Source organism: Phyllobates terribilis, unplaced genomic scaffold (genome assembly GCF_046119375.1).
Source record: "Phyllobates terribilis strain yellow unplaced genomic scaffold, ASM4611937v1 Scaffold_8__6_contigs__length_399053987, whole genome shotgun sequence".
NCBI lineage: Eukaryota > Metazoa > Chordata > Amphibia > Anura > Dendrobatidae > Phyllobates > Phyllobates terribilis.
The window spans coordinates 273,295,629-273,311,611 of record NW_027362768.1 but is presented as its reverse complement, the minus strand read 5'-3'; positions in this window follow the sequence as shown (position 1 = coordinate 273,311,611).

Sequence of the window (15,983 nt, the reverse complement as noted above, 5' to 3'; positions counted from 1 at the left end):
CTCCAAATGAGTATATTCTGATAACGGTGCTGCTAAAGGCAGATAGACTAGCACAGGTTTGAAAGCCACCTACATGCAATTTTTTTTTTCTACAAGAGTGAAGACCTATCCCCTAGTTAAGTGATTTGCAAAGTTTCATATATTTTCATGTTGGACAAAACTATTAAAAAGAAGCAAAAAAAATGTAGTTACTCTTTAAGCAATGACCTCCACATGCAGTGAACTTATATTTTTACCTTTGCTACCATTTTTAGGACTTGGATTTAAAAAACAAAGAAACATTGATTTTTACTGTTGGTCTTTGTTGCTTGACAATAGTTTTTGTGTAGATCTTGTTTTTGGCTGAGAATTAGTTAAAAAGTAGTGTTTCTATCTGAAGAGTATGTGGTCATTAGGTCTAAGAATTGCATAAACTAATGGTATAGCGTAGGGAGTCTTTTTTTGACCTGTGGCTTTTGAGTTACTGAGAGACGTATCTGCACAGCAAGAGCCACGGGATGGTTGACTGTTTGCCTGTTTTTGCGATCAATTTTGGGAGTCCCAAAACTGATTCATCAAGACTGGCGATTTTCTCATCAGTCTCGATGAGGTGGTGTAAGACACTCCTGATTAATGAAGAAGTGCACGCCTCTTCATGAATCTGGAGCATCTGACCAGTGGCTTGCACCACGTCAGAAGACTGGGGTGAGATTTATGGCATGGGGAACACCATAGCTCATCATGAATTAGACAAACTGTGGCGTCACACCCTCATACTGCCCCTGTTTCTCCCATTTTGGCGGTGCTGGGACAAACTGGTGTGAAACCACCAAGTGACAATATTGGTGCAGCTTTGAGTTACGCCAAAACTTGCAAATTTTTAAATGCTATTAGGCCACTTTTTGGGCATTGAAAGTTTTGAATCTGGGCCTCCGAACCATAACTATTCATAGATGCAGAACTCCTCTACTTTTAGAGTAATAAAAGAAGAAAATAAATTATTTTTTTCTCTTCTGTTGGCACTAAAGTACCCAGTTTTTATGCATAGCAGGGGGATTTAAGTTAAGATGACCAAGAGAACCCCATCCAAAGACTGTACTAACCAGGGTTGTGGAGACGGTAAGCCAAACCTCCTACTCCGACTCCTCGACTCCCTCATACATGGCTCATGTTTAAGTGATAAATTTACAGCAGCACAGATTCACCTCAGCTAAAAGTCTAGACCCTTAGATCAGGAATAGGACAGAGATTTATAGGACATTTCATAACTTTCCCAAATTCTCCTGAAATTTTTTTCCCACAAACTGCATTGAACTACTGTACCCAATTTTAAGAGTCGGAGTCCATTTTATACCGACTCGGACTCCACAGCCCTGGTACTAATGAAAGTGGCATGTACTTTATTTGAAGGCAGAACTTTTGATGTAAGGGTTTTAAATTTCTAGTGAATTATATTAGCTCTCCTTTAACTTTTTATACTTGAAGGGCACATTAGTTTACTTGTATAAGAATGAAATCCTGCATCATAGCCAATAGGATTGAATTCTTCATTCTTCTTATTGACAGACTGAAAAGCTATATCTGGATTGTATATTCTCTTTACATGCTTTTATTACTTGTATGGGGTTGCATTTCTATTCTGACCCAGTAATATTTACCGCAAGTCTGATCACTCATTATTAAAGTGTGCAGCTGCTACTATTGTTTGCAACCCTGTGTATATAACAATATAATGAAAGAATAGTATATGAAGATGAGCAATTATAAGAGTCATGAGGCTTTTACATTGTAACGTTAATTATCGCTCCCACTGAACCATTAGTAAAGATTTGACACAATAAAAGTTTCACTTAGGAAGTTGTTTCTTTATTTAATCCCTTTATATGACAAACAGGCTCATAGTGATGACTCTATTTTATTGCAATCTGCAGATTTAAAGGTCCGACACAAATGTAGAAATGTACAACACATGAGATTAATTTTCTTTTATGACCTATTTTACACTTTTTTATAGTTTAGCTTTTAAAAATCTACAAATATATAAAGGAGAAAAAGTCTCCAAAAAAGTAAGGGTCTCTTTTTCAGAATCCTTTTTAGTTTTTGCTACAAAAACTGCATTTAAAGAGTATTGATCTTGTGAAAAATAGAAGAGAGGGGGTCAAAATGGCTCTCCTATTATGGTGCTTACTTTTGTAATCTAGGACAAAAAACACCTGGTGCTCCCTGACCTTTGTTGGGCAAAATTTCCCCAGTGTTTTTTTATGGTGCGTAATGCTGCACTAGTTTCCTCCACCCAGTACCAAAAGGAATCGGGTTAACCATGACCCGGGCCTTAGCATTTTTCGTAGTCCAAAATCAGTAAAAATTACATTAATTTAACATTAAAATAAGCACAAAGTGTCTGTCTGTTGTGGTGCTAAACACAATATCGGCACAACCATAGAAGTTCCTGCACTGAATATGAATGCTTTCAATAATTCTGCCAAAACAAACTCCCATAAGAGTGCCTCGCCAACAGCTAGGGGGCGCCTCACCAAGGAGGCGTGCCTCACGGTTTCAGAAGCACTACTGTATAGTTTATATGGCCTTGTACAAACGTTCCAATTATGTCACTTGCTTTCCTGCTTACATTCACTGGATTTCCTTTAGATGCATTTCACATTTATTTCTATATTGCAAGATATGCTCTTGTTTTTGCATTTTATTTTTTGTTGTAGGGGTGTTATTAGTTAATTAAGACTTTTATTTTAATTGGTGTCTTGCATTGATTAAACTGGGTTTGTTCAGTAGTGAAGAAACTTTTTTTTTTTTTTTTTAAGCAAAAATAAATAAATTCTACACTCTCCTAATACAGCAGCCCTGCTCCTGCGATGTTTCGCCGCTGTTCTCCGAGAGTCACAAGACTTACTATGTTGCGGACTGGCTGGAGCAATAAGCGGGCACTCTTCAGCTGGAGACTTTACCATGTTGGTAGAGTGGCTGCCCTCCCTGACCGAATATTGATAAGCTTCAGCCAAAATGAGGCCGCTGATTGGATGCAATCTGCGTGTGAATCAAGACACTCTTTACGAACAGTGGCAACATTGCTGGAACAGTGCTGCTGGGGTAGGGGAGTATAGGGTCATGAATTGATTAAGCTGAGGTTGTCCAGTAGTGGACGACCCCTTTATTGCATACTTGACACAGTAAATGTATTAGTAGCAGAACAGATGCAATATGGAAGTGATTTACTCTGATTGGTAACATTGCTGTCATTGTTACAAATCGTGTGTGTCTGGAGATGTGGATCACGTGAGGATTCTGAGACCATCTACCAGAATTTATACTTCTATTCAGGTGTTTTTTTTTCTTATGTCCATGAACACCTTAAACCAAAGATTCCTGGTTTATTCCTTTTTGTATCCGAATAAAATCTCTAGCCTCATTGAAGGTGCTATGAAACTGTTTAGCACAGAGTGCTGGACCTATGAATGATGTCAAAAGGTGGACATTCACATTAGTCCACTTAGGACCAAAACTTGGAGTCAGTGCAAATCTTTCCATTTATCAATTTTTTTTGTTTATTTTAGGCTCCTGGTTTTGACTTACAAATTCTGGTGCAAAATACTGACCAAAATACCGCTATGTGGAAAGTAGCCTTAGAGTAGCATTGGCGCAACAATTTTGCCCATAAAATGCTAAAATGTGACCTATTTATCTGTAGGAATCGCAATGTACTGTATTAAGGAACGTGTTCCGTTGTATTATGGAGGCGGTTTAGACTTTAGTGTTACCATTTTTGCTGATTCAATTTGGCTTTTGAAGTTTTTTGTTTTTTAAGGTGCATATGGGACACTGAACTATTTTTGTTTCCTTTTTGGTGCCGTTTTACAAATATTTGTAAGCTACTAAATGGCAATGAAGAAGATGGATTCACAGCTGCTCTGCTTAACAAGTAATCTGTAACTATTTTTTTTTTTTTATTGGAATAATACTGTTTTAAGAAATAATTTGAAGATAATGCTACTCCCAAGCTTTGTAGTTGTATGTGCACTGTAAGCAAGCGATGATGTCTCTTTACCAGAATGTTGTCTCCACACGCTCTATACTTATAGTCTTTCTCGGATACGCTTTGTGTATATATCTTTTATTGGTAATATTAGTTCTTTTCTTCTAGGAGAAATGGCAGAAAAATAAAACATTTTATTTATTTTGGGGTTTTTTGTACTCACATTGACAACTTGGATTGCTATGCGACTGATAAGTCATTCATCTGCATGAACTTGTGCAGTAATGGTAGCTTCGGCAAATGTCAGATATGCATATACAATATTTTTTTTCATCTTTGAAATCCTAAATTGAAGTGGTTGTCTCTACAAGACCAAGGCAGAGGGTTACTCTGCATAAATGTCTTTGGCTAACAGTTTTGGCGTTACATGGATGGCTTACATTCATCTGAATGGCTGCAATGTTATGCTATTGTCTGGCAGGAAATGGCTCCTCACTACTTTATTTTTCTGTGCGAAAAATGTAATACACTGATGGGGGAAAAGCTCTGTTTCCAGCAATAATTTGAAATTTAGGGGGAAGCTAAAGGCTAATAAAAACCCTCCAATCCCTTATGAAATGTTAAGAGTAGTGGATTCTTCGCTTATGAAATGAGAATGAAGGATTCCTTCATTTTAAAAACAAATGAAAATGTATTTTGTAATTACCATGTTAATATATTATATGCATTTTATTTTGTTTTCTTGCATGGGATTGGGTTTTGTCTTTTTTTTTTTTTTTTTTTTTTTCAATGGTATGTGTATAAGAAAAAACAATATTTCAATATCGTGTGTCAGAAATTGGTGCCTAGCTGGCAATAATAGTCTTGTGGGTTTGATATTAGCAGGCCAAGCCTGCATCTATGTAATTCTGCTGGTTTCTGGATTTTATATTTCTGTTATACTGCATATATAAATATATAAAATTATCTGTTATCTGCTGCACTCAGTGTTTTATTGGATTTTGGGATAAAGAATATAAATAAAAGTACATTCCAAAAAAAAGAAGCAGACTATTTATTTTTGTGTTGAGCCTTGTATTGATGGTTTTGTATTTGTAATTAGAAGAACAAACATCAAATTTATTAAACAAGATGAAATCTGCATAAACTCAAAGTATGAAATGCCATCGGCAATAAGAAAAATGGAAAGTATTACACATTATAAAACCCTATAGAGAATAAAATGTCTCAACAGTTTAGAGCGACTCGTATCAGTTACTTTGTTCAAAGTCCAGATTTCTCCACTAATTTCCCCTAACCATCAGAAAGATTATAAATGTATGATCACTAGAGATCTGATTCTTGATCCTGTGTGAATTGCGTCTCATTCAGACGTCACTTGATGTTTGTTTTTTTTTGTTTTTTTTACGTATGAGAAAAACTGTCAGTGTCGTCAGTCTGGAGATGTAGCTAAATCACATATTTTGTCACGCAAGGATACGGAGTAAGACCGCTTGCCAAAATTTATACTTAATTTTTTTTTTTTTTATGTCCATTAACCATTAACACCAAATATTCCTGGTTTATTCTGTTTGTATCATGGAAAAAAAGCTCTGGCCTCCGAAGATATATTGTGAACGGTTTAGAACAGAATGTGCACCTTTTAATATCATTCTTAGGTTCACTATTCACATTAGTCCACTTGGGTCCAAAACTGAAAATCTTTCAATTATCCATTTTCTTTATTTACCACTCCTACTTGACTTACAAGTTAATTCTGATGCAAAATCACTGATGAGAAAAAAGTGTTCACCTTCTCCAATCGATCAGTGAAAGAAAAACGGACGACTCACGGATGGCATCCCTGTCCTGTGCAAATTTTTATTTTTTTTTCTTCTTGGACCTATAGACTTTCATTGCAGAGTTTGATTCGACACTCGGATCAATATCAGACATGTCTCTGATTTTGAGCAGACCATTCAGTGCGGGAAAAAATCATGGACATGTAAACTGTTATTATAGGTACGAGTGATATCTGTGAAAAACACTTCATAGCACTCGTACGCAAAAAATGTTGTGTGGATGAGCCCTTAAGTAGTGGAGCATGCTCAAATAAATGACTGCCTCTAGATGGGTGAGGCTAAAAATCTACATTTAGAACACGAAGCTGTCCCTGAATAAAACTACTTTGAGGACCACTTATATCTTGGATAAATATGTGCCATCACAGTACTCTAGTATCAGTCTTAGTTGCCCAGTCTGCCAATCTGAGGCATCACTAGTAAATGGTGAAAATTGGTACCGAGCTGTTGCTGGGATCCAAAGGAGAAGTAGTAGGGAATAGTGATGAGCGAGTGTTTTTTTTTTTGTTAACCCTTTCGCCGAGTATTCTCAGGCCGAGCACCGAGTATTTACAGCTGCTCGGTGATATGTTTGAATCGCTCCTGTGTGTATGATTTGCGACTGTTTGACAGCTTTAATACATGTGAGGAATGTGTAAGAAGCAGACATTCCTCACATGTATTAAAGCTGTCAAACAGTCACAAATCATGCACACGGGAGTGCTTCAAACATATCACAGAGCACGCTGTAAATACTTGGTGCTTGCTCGAGCATACTCGGCGTAAGGGTTAACAAAACATACTTGCTCATCACTAGTAGGGAGATGATCTTGCCCCCTTATTCTGCTGCAACAGTATTGGAAACCAGTCTTTCAATACAGCAGATGAGACCGGCATCGTAAGAGCAGGGCTCTCGGAGGATCAGAAAGAAGTTTGTTACTATTTATGGAATGGACACCTGATCAGACAGAAAAAAACTTTGCTATGGGCTGTTAAGATATGCACTAAATATGTGGCTACTTGCCAAAGTCTTAAAACTTATTGTACTTTTTTTTTTTTTCTCCCTTTTAGTTCTGTAAACCAGCTGATATCGCCAAAGTCTGTGACTTACCATGCTTTTATTTTCCTTTTGTATTTCAGTGCCCTTTTTCATTTTATATAGTGGTATATAAACAAATTTGTGAAAGGGAAACAGTTCAGAGAGAAAATGTAGCCGCAAATGTGACTGACACGGCTGCCACATGTTATATCGACCATGAACTTGTAAATGGTTGACATTCAACCTAGATGTATGTAGGCCAATGCTAGCCAGTGAAAAGATGGATACCAGCTGTTCATAGGGTTGTAGGACTGTATATGATACAGAATATGACCTGCTGCTAGCAAACACGGACACTTGGTTATCTTACTAGATTGCATTGATTAAACAAAACCTTAGTGTAAAGGCCCCCATACACATTAGTCTAATGTCATCAAAACCTGCAGATATTGGAGGGACTGGCTGACAGCCTAAACTGTATGGATGGCCTTCCAACTCTCCCAGACAGAGGATGACAGGAGAGGAAGAATCAACCAGTTGAAATTCCAATGGCTGATCTTTTTATTCTCCCTGGAGCCAAGCCGGTGCTAGAAGAGTCTGGCAGCAGCTTTCTCATGCAGAACACAGTAACACACTTGGATGCGCTTAGCATTCCTGTATAAGAATGTGTTTGGGACGTACCAGTCAGTTGAATAATAAATCTAGTGTGTTTTAAGGCTATGTGCCCACGATGCAGAAATGCTGCAGATTTTTTTCCGCTTCTCCCTGGCAGGAAAAGCGCATGTGGATTTTACACATGTTTTTCCTGCCAGGTAGAAGCGTTTGTCAATGTTTTTGCATGCATTTCTGCATGCGGGTTATCAAGCGCTTTTCCAAGAGATTTTAGCATCACTTGGAAAAGTGCTTGACAACTTGGTCACACTACACTGTGTTCCAAATTATTATGCAAATATTTTCTCAGATTTTCCCAAATTACCTATATGAATTGCAGTCATTGTAATTTTCCAGTCAAATATCTATTAGAGTACAATTGAAAGGTTTTTGTACAAACTGCCTATGATAACAGTATATTTTTTAAAAAATAAAAAACTGAAACTGCACTCAAAATGCATGTTCCAAATTATTATGCACAGCAGAGTTTTCAACCTTTTCTTTTTAATAAAGAACAAAAAAAATGGTCATTTTTGAAATTATAAGCATTAGCAGGTTATTACAAACTGAAATCAAACAGTTTTCAACTCAAAACTTTATTCTAGGTGATGTTACATTTGCACATAGGACCGCTTGTTCGAAAGGAGCTTCTGAACTCTCTCGTCCATTGAATTTGTCAGGTTTTGGATGGTTTCTGCTTCAATTGTTTTGCATGAGGACAGAATACCCTCCCAGAGCTGTTGCTTAGATGTGAACTGCCTCCCGCCATCATAGACACTCCTTTTGATAATGCTCCAGAGGTTCTCAATGGGGTGGAGGTCCGGGGAGCATGGGTGCCACACCATAAGTTTGTCCCCTTTTATGCCCATAGCAGCCAGAGATGCAGATGTGTTATGTGCAGCATGAGACGGGGCATTATCATGCATGAAAATGAATGCACGGTTCTTCTTCTTGAACCATGGAAGGAAGTGCTGTTTGAGAAACTCAACATACATTATGGAGTTCATCTTTACCCCTTCAGGTATCCTAAAAGGGCCGACAATATCTCTCCCCATGATTCCAGCCCAAAACATTACTCCACCTCCTCCTTGTTAGCGCCGTAGCCGTGTTTGCATGGGGTGTCCATCAACCAGCCATCCTCCACTCCATCCATCTGGACCATCGAGATCATTTCATGTATGATAATGCCCCGTCTCATGCAGCACATAACACATCTGCATCTCTGGCTGCTATGGGCATAAAAGGGGACAAACTTATGGTGTGGCACCCATGCTCCCCGGACCTCCACCCCATTGAGAACCTCTGGAGCATCATCAAAAGGAGTGTCTATGATGGCGGGAGGCAGTTCACATCTAAGCAACAGCTCTGGGAGGGTATTCTGTCCTCATGCAAAACAATTGAAGCAGAAACCATCCAAAACCTGACAAATTCAATGGACGAGAGAGTTCAGAAGCTCCTTTCGAACAAGCGGTCCTATGTGCAAATGTAACATCACCTAGAATAAAGTTTTGAGTTGAAAACTGTTTGATTTCAGTTTGTAATAACCTGCTAATGCTTAGAATTTCAAAAATTACCATTTTTTTGTTCTTTATTAAAATGAAAAGGTTGAAAACTCTGCTGCGCATAATAATTTGGAACATGCATTTTGAGTGCAGTTTGAGTGTTTTATTTTTTAAAAAATATACTGTTATCATAGGCAGTTTGTACAAAAACCTTTCAATTGTACTCTAATAGTTATTTGACTGGAAAATTACAATGACTGCAATTTATATAGGTAATTTGGGAAAATCTGAGAAAATATTATTTGCATAATAATTTGGAACACAGTGTATATAAATCCATGCAACCGGCATGGATTTATATAGTGTGACCAAGTTAACAGTTTTAAAAAAAAAAAAAAAAAAAAAAAAAAGAATAAAAATGATAAAAAAAAACAAAAAAAAAAACATTATACTCACCTTCCAATGTCCCCCGGTCTCCTGTACGATGCATCCCCGGTCTCTTGTACGGCTCACGGTGATGCAAAAGGACCTTTCATTACATCATTTAGTTATGTGACCTGTCACATGACTAAATGACGTCTTGGAAGGTCCTTTTACACCATCGGGAGCCAGGATGCATCATACAGGAGACCAGGGGACATCGGAAGGTAAGTATAATCTTTATTTTTTATTTTAAATTCTTCTTTTTTTTTTTTTTTTTTTTTTTAACAGGTACTATGGTACCTGGGTCTGGAGGAGAGTCTCCTCTTCTCCAGACCCGGGTACCATCCGCACATTGAATCTCTTAATATCCACATGTGTACATGTAGTCATGCAGATATTAAGCGATTCAATGCAAGTCAATGGTGGTGATTACGCTGCGTGTCCGCTAAATCAGGGTTCCCCAACTCCAGTCCTCAAGGCCCACCAACAGGTCATGTTTTCAGGATTTCCTTAGTATTGCACAGGTGATAATTACATCACCTGCACAGGCAATAATTACATCACCTGTGCAATACTAAGGAAATCCTGAAAACATGATCTGTTGGTGGGCCTTGAGGACTGGAGTTGGGGAACCCTGCGCTAAATTAATGGACATGCTGCGGATTTTTCCACAATGATAATCCGCAGAGGGAATTTCCGCAGCATGTGCACAGTACATGAGGATTATCATTGGGGACCATGGGGCACGTATTACCAAGCAATTTTTAAGCGGTTTCGCTGCGGAAATTCCGCGGCAAAAACGCTTGAAAAAATACATAGTGGGCACGCAGCTTAAAGAGGTTTTCCACAACTGTAACAACCCCCTCCGAATCCCTATGTTTCCCCTTTGTAAAATAATCACATTTATACTCACATCCAGTGGTGTCGGCACTGGCTCTCCTGGGGTTCACGTGACATTGGCTGCAGGGATCGCGTGACACAATCAGCGATGGCTTCACTTTCGTCTCCTACTTCAGACATAATTTACATATGAAAGCACGTGGCTGAACAATGTTGCGCGATCCCCGGAAGAGCCACTGCTGTGAGTAGAAGGGTTATTATTTTATAAAATGGAAACTTAGGAGGGAAACTACTCGGACAACCCCTTTAAGAAATGTGGTAAGTTACCTGTGGCTGCAGCTGCTGCCTTACCTGTTGGCACAAGACAAGAGTGCATTCATCAAGGTTAGCGTTCTTTTATACCAGTCTTGATCCAGGGTTCACTAGAGAAAGAAGCGTCCGATTCACAGTTCTGATCTGTTCAGCTCTGTGGTCAGGGCCAGCTGCTACGGTCTGTCCTCTTATCTAATCAGATGTGATGGCTGAGGAGGAGAGATGTGTGTACAAAGGTGGGGGTTCATTGTTTTTTTCTGCACACTCCCTAATTTCACTACAAAAATTTACTACAGTGTTAAATTATTCCTACTTCTGTAACCAAATAAAATTATTACAATAGTCTACATGTTATATATCACTGTGAAAATGCAAATGTTATTGTATAAATAGTAATTTCCTATATTTCAATAAATGTAAAAATGGCCAACAGAGATGGGGTCAAACTCAACAGGCTATTAGTGATGGGCAAGCACTAAAATGCTCGGGTGCTCGATGCTCGGGTTGAGCACATTGGAATACTCGGGTGCTCAGTCCGAGCAAGGAGCCCAATGTAAGTCTATGGGAAACTCGAGCATTTTTCAGGCAGCTCCCCCCGGCGGTCTACAGAGGACCTAAAAATTGCCCAAATTGATGGGAACAGTGCTCAAATGGCATGGGGAAGACCCCTGGAAGCATTTCTGACTCCCAGGTCACTGCTGTGAGCAATGCTGTCAGAGTATTACGCCACTTTTACGGACTCACAATAAAACATACAAAAGCGAAACCAAAATGGATTTTCCTGGGAAATATGTTAAGGAACATCCTTTCCAGGGTAATGACTTGTATATAAGGCAAAATAAATAACCAAAAGCAAAATTACTCCCCCACGCCATAGGCTATGTTCATACGTAGCATTTTCGATGCATTTTTGCACTTTTGTATTGCTTTCAACCTAGACACATTCATTCACCAGGAAATGTTATGTTAACATTTTACAACCTTATCTGGCCATGTGGTGTGTGAGATATCATCAGACACATTGTGTTTCATTTATGAAGGAGGGACTCTGAAAGTCACAAAGCCTATTTTTATAGGGCCATCAGGCGGCCTTTACTATTTTTCGAGAGCCATCAGCCGGCCCTCACTATTCTAAGAGAGCCATCAGCCGGCTATGCTTTGTTGTTCCCATTACTAAAGAGAGGGTCTCCTATACTGTTATTGCATATGCAGTGAGTGGCAGGGCTGCCCAAAATTTGGATGCACCCCAATACCCCTTTGAAGAGACATAGAGGAGGGCCTCCTGAAATAAAATGTTCCTATTATTAGGAAGTGGGTCTCCCATTGTGTTTGCCTATGCAGTGAATGCAAAGGCTGCCAAAAATTGGGAGGTACTCCAATGCCCCTTGGAAGAGATGTGGAAGAGGGCCTCATAAAAAAATGTTCCCATTAGAAAGGAGCCGGTCTCCTATACTTGTAATGCCCATGCACTAAGTGTATGGGCTGACAAACATTTACCCCTGGGGGGTATACATGAACATACTGTATAAAAAAATTTTTTACGGGCATCATAAACACCCTTTAAAAAAATTATGTGGGTGTTGCATCACGGACCACGGTCACCCTGGTGATATGGTGGTGGAGGATAAGGAGGAGGACAAGAGCAAATAGCCAAAATCAGGAAGCATATACCAATGTATTGGTTTGAAAATGTGCATGGGAATACACCTCCCAAAAAAAAAAGACGCTGGATTTGAGTTTGTTACGCTGCTATCATTCGGTGGTGTTGAGAAGTCTGGCCCAATCCAGCCCTTGTTCATTTTTATAAGAGTCAGCCTGTCAGCATTTTCAGTTGACAGGTGGATGCGCTTATCAGTTATAATTCCACCAGCGGCACTAAAACCCCTCTCTGATAAAATGCTAGTGGCAGGGCAGGGCAGGCCAGGACCTCCAAGGCGTAGAGAGTCAGTCCAGCTTGGATACCCAATAATTATAAGGCACAGAGGAATCACTTAGGACATTGGTACGGTCAGCAAGGTACTCTCAGCATCTTCCCAAACTTTGCACTCCTTGTGAGAGTACCCCGCACCTCAGGGCCTGTGCAATGGGAGGGGCTAAGAAAATTCTCCCAGAACTTTGAGTGTTCTTCTGCCTCTGCTGGATTGGAGTTGTGTCTCTCTCGCCTGTACTCCTTGGTTGTCCAACAAACTGTGACCTCTGCCGCCAGCGTTTTCAGATGGGAATTTTTTTTAATAGTTCCATAACAAGGGCCTTCTGGTACTGCCCCATTTTCTAGACTTATCCGCCTCTGGAATAAGAGATATAAAGTGCTCCTTGTAGCGTGGGTGTAGAAGTGTCACCGAGTAATGACTGTCACCCAAAATTTTGAGAATGCGAGGGTCATGGGAAAGGCAGCGTAACATAAACTCAGCCATGCGTGCCAGACTGCTAACAGGCAAGACTTCCGTGTCCTCACCAAGAGGACGACTGACCATGTTCTCCTCCTCCCCCTCTCTGTCCTCAGGCCATCCACCTATCCACTTAGCCATCTATAAATGGAAAAGTGAACAGCTCTTCGGAATGTCCAAGTGTGGGATCAGTTGTCTCCCGGAACTCGGCATGGTGGGAGGAAGGAGGATCAGGGTGAGGAATATGCAGTCCAGACTCACAGCTACTGAGACTTGACCATGTGGAAGACAGGGTCGAGGTTGTGGTGGCAAAGTGACTGGAAGCATTATCCGCTATCCAACCAACAACCTTTTGACACTACTCTGGGTTAAATAGTGGTGTGCAGTGGTCCCCTAGGAATTGGGACAGGAAGGTCGGGCGAGAAGATGTGGGTGTTTGTTGTGGCACAATTTCAGCTTGCCCACGGCCTCGGCATGCACCATCACCATCACGTCCAGCTCCCCGTCCCTTGCCACGCGCCTTGCCAATTTTAAATGGAGGACAATATCTTCCACGCTCACTACAAATGGCTGAATTTGGAGCAAAGTTATATATGATCCGTGTGATGGAGAAACCACAGTTTTAAATACCTGGCCTGTAGGTAACTATTTTGAACAGCAATCTGGTGTGAATTGCTTCACTGACACACTGAAACTAATTTTTAATGGAGGCCAGAAATGGCAGTATTTTCTGAAAACGCATTTGTTATACGTGTGACGGACAAACCACAGTTTTAAATAGCTGGATTTTTAGCGCTGTAATATGAAAAGGACCTGGCTGTATTCAGCACTGCCAACAAGCAAATGGCGCAGAAAAATGGTGTTCTCTGGATTGCTTTTTAAGCAAATAATGAGGATTAAGATTCAAAAATATATATATTCCTGGCCCCTGAAACCTGGGCCTTTGTATAGAAATGTCTAACAGCAGCAGCAGACAGAACTGGAATGGAGCCTCTTGTGCTATATGCACTGCAGTCTGCTATATACCCTGCCTGCCTATATACACTGCCTGCCTGATATTTCTGCAGATGGATTAGTCCTCAGAAGGACTGTTTGTTGAGATGGATATGTGTCTCTAATATAGTCTGGTATACTTACACCAACTAGAAACAAGCAAATCTCTCCCTAGCTCAGCAGCACCTCTCCCTACACTGTCTGATCCGGAGTGACTGTGACGAGCATGGCGGCGCCAGGTCTGATATACACCTGATGACGCTGTGAGGCCAGCCAATCACTGTAATGCCACAACCAACATGGCTATGGCATTACAGTGAGTGGCAGGCAATCCCTGCATGTTCAGTGGCTCTGTAAAGAGCACCAAACATGCATGGAGGGGACCCGAGCACCTGTCCGAGCATCTCGCAAATACTCGGCGAGCTCGGAGCATCTCGAGTACTGAGATACTCGGACGAGCACCGAGTACTTGCGAGTATGCTCACTCATCACTACAGGCTATTCTTTCCCAATTGAATTTTAAAGTGAATCTTTCACCAGGTTTTCGCCACCTAATCTGGAGTAACATAATATAGAGACAGACACTGATTCCATTGATGTGTCACGTACTGAGCTGCTTGCTGCAGTTTTGATAAAATCACATTTGTTTACATTGTATCCATACTATACATGACTACCTGTTTAACATGTATATGTTTTGTATTATATTACTGTCTCTTGCAACATATTAAATAAAACAAGCCAAAAAAGTACAGCGCTGTGTGTATATATCCAGCCACCTAAGACCTCTCCTCTAATAGATATTGTATCCCACAAGATATTAAATAAAGCATCAGTCCCACCCTCTGATAACGAAAACTCCACAATATGATAGAAATGTGTTTACAGTCATTCACGTTGGCTACAATAAACTTAATCAAAAATATGAAACATCATAAGACACAAATATGACTATAGTAATTACAACTTGATAAAGTCTAATATTGCATACTGTCTATAATACATGTTTCTTAAGAAGAGGCTTATGGAAGCTTTAAATCCCATCTAGATTCTCAATTATGACTGTGTCTCTCCTATCACACACTTCTTACTTAAGATGCTGTTCCTCCTATCAGACACAATTTTCACTTAAGAGGCTGTTCCTCCTGTAAAATATACTACTTATGATGTTCCTCGTATCACATGCTTTTAACTTATCACCCTGTTCCTCTTGTAAGTCAAACTTCTACCTTAGGACACTGTTCCCCATGTCAGACATACTACTTATGATATTGTTTCTCCTGTCAGATACACTTCTACCTTTTAAGATGCCGTTCCCTGGGTTCGCTGAACTAAGTGGCTTGTGAACAAAATTAGTGAAAAAGTAAGAGTAAGGCTGTGTGCCTACGATGCATTTTTTAAGCGTTTCCGGAGCAGCAAAAACGCTGCAGAAACGCTTAAAAAACACTTGGTAGAAGGTCTGCCATGTTCCCCAATGATAATCCGCATGTGCTGTGCACATGCTGCGGAAACTTCCGCTGCGGATTATCATTGCGGAAAAAAACGCAGCACTACCAATTATTTTGCGGAAATGCTGCGTTTTCGCCACCATTGACTTGCATTAGAACGCGCCAATTCCGCAAGACTGCATCTGTACTTGCGTAATTGGCGCGTTCTAATGTGCGGACAGGGGTGAATTAAGAGTAGCCAGGGCCCCGGGCAGTTTGGAAGGCATGGGCCCCCCATCATGTCACATAATCTCCTTTGATAGCTCATGTGATGGGTCATGTGAGTAACACACAGGTGCTCTAGTTCACATCTGTAGATGGAAAACGACAATTTTTTTCCCTTATGTACAGCACTGTACATAGCGCTACATAGAATAGAACAGAGTGATCAACCTATGGGGGCTCTTATACATGTAAACCATAACAAAAATTTTTTTAAAAAATCTCTAGTTTAAAAACCCCATACATAAATGCAAACACTTTGCACAGAAAAACAGTGATATAAAATAAGAGCAGAAATGAGGGGAGATAGGGATTCGATTGGGCCTTCACAATTCCCTTA